The following is a 2147-nucleotide window of genomic DNA, read 5'->3' on the forward strand; positions in this document are numbered from 1 at the left end:
TTTCGCTCTGGCTGCAGGAGCATGGGGGGCAGTAGCAACACCACGGTGCCGGCCCAGGTCTCGGGGGAGAGCAAGCCCGGCGTTTGCAGATGCTGCGGACATGTCCGGGGCTGTGGGCGCTGTCGCAGCAGAGGGTCTCGGGAGCTTCCGGCATCCGGTGGGGCTTCCCTCCACCCCAAGACTGAGATTCTATTTTTGTAAATACTAAACCCTGAAGTGTGTTCTCAGGCAGGCAGCCCAGGGTCCCACGGCCCCATTTCAGCTTCATGGCTTTAATCCCTCAAAGCGGCTTCGGGGTCTCTGCACCCGCCCGCCTCCCCCAACCCCGCTGCTGAACGTGAGTTTACAGTCACAACCTGACCCAGAGACAAGCAGGGGCGAAAGGAAGGGCGGGGGCCGAAGACCCCAGCCCAGCCACGTGCGGAGCCCGTGGGACGCAGAGTGGCCATGGGACCTCAGGAGGAGAAGCTCCCTCTCGATCCTGGAGGAGAGGGTTTGGCCTCCAGGAGGGCAGTAGGGGCCCCTGGCTGGCGGGACTGGCAAGTGGAGTGACCCCGGGGACCGTGGGCAGCGTCAGCTGGCGTGCCCTGGAAGGGACGGGGTCTCCATGACACGGGAGGGGTTAGCAACCACAGATGCCCATCAGGCGGGACCCGTGGGCCAAGCTCACCTAAGACGACCAGACTGAGGCCCGAAGGTACAAGGTGACGGCCAGGACCCCAGAGGCAGAGGCGCTCGGGCCCCAGGGCCCAGCAGGGCTGGCACGTGCAGCCGGGGTCAGCCCCTCCCAGGGCCACCCATGTCCTCCTGCCAGCCTGAACCCACTTGTCTGCTCCCCGGCCTGCCTCAAGCTGTGTGTCTGTGTGTGTGAGTGTGTCAGACTGTGTGTGTGCACGAGCATGCATGTATGTGTCTGGGCCCCTCCTCTGCCAGGCCAGCCGTGGGCACGGTGCACTCCTCCAGGCGTCCCTGAACCTCACCGGGCTGTGGGTGAGAGTTCTGCTGACTCAGGGCTTCAGGAAACTAGCCCGAGAGTTCTTCAAGTGATTTGCACAGAAGGGCTGGCAGGGAGGTCAGTCAGGGGACTCGGCGAGCCCTGGTCCTCGTGAAAAGTCCGCCTCCAGCCAGCCTCTTCCCAGGGCACCGTGGAGCCCTCTCCTCCATCCGTGACTGGAGTGGACGTGTGGTCTGGCTCACAGCCTAAGTGGACCCCAGCCCAGGCCCCTGTGCCAGCTCCGGGTTGGGGGCTGGCCTGGTGGGCTGAACTGGTCAGGCTGCAGCCTGGAGCTGTAGGACGTGCCTTACACTGTCCGTTGGGGGCTTGAGAGCCCAGTTCCTGGGGACTCTGATGTTGACCAGGAGGACCAGGCACGGGTGCCATCAGCTCAGGGAGCAGGGGTCTCACCTGCCGCCCATGGTCTCCCAGAGCCGCTGAGCACCACTCTGAGAAATGGGGGGCACGCAGTCCCGCCCACGACCCCAGGAGAGCCCCTGCTGCCCACCCTCTGGCCCCATGTGGCCCCAGGAGCCCAAAGCCACCCTGGGGCCTGCTCTCAGCCCAGTCACCACAGCATTCCCGCCATCCTCTCTGGTTTTTGTCCGCTCCGGAGGCGGCTCTGGAATGTTCTTACGGAATGCTCCCCAGGCCAGCCCCCACACGCTCACAAAGGCCAGGATGGCCAGAGAGCAGACAAGACACATGCTGAGCTCTGGGACTGGAAACTCTGGCCTCACAGACACACGGAGCCGAGGCCAGCTCTCAGGGGCTTTCTGACCACCTTGGGTTCATCTTCTCTCTGGGGAGAGCGAGGGCCACATCTGTTTCCTACTGCGGTTTCCATAGACTTCCACTGGGCGCCAGGGGTTATTCTAACTACTGCCAAGAAAAAGTTTATGGCCAGTGAAGAGCCAAAATCTGCAAGACATTCCCCAGCTGTACTGGCCAGATTGGCGTCCTTGCTGCTACCCAGTCCGGGCCAGACTGCACACGAGGCTGGGGCAGACAGAGAGTTGCATGTCTTCTGACTATGTGCCATGGAGATGGAGCCGGGATGAGTCTGACTGTGCGCCACAGAGATGGAGCCGGGACTGCGCGCCACAGAGATGGAGCCGGGATGGGTCTGACTGCGCGCCACGGAGATGGAGCC

The sequence above is a fragment of the Monodon monoceros genome, unplaced genomic scaffold (genome assembly GCF_005190385.1).
Source record: "Monodon monoceros isolate NGI ecotype Baffin Bay Population unplaced genomic scaffold, NGI_Narwhal_1 Super_Scaffold_8, whole genome shotgun sequence".
Taxonomy (NCBI): Eukaryota; Metazoa; Chordata; class Mammalia; order Artiodactyla; family Monodontidae; genus Monodon; species Monodon monoceros.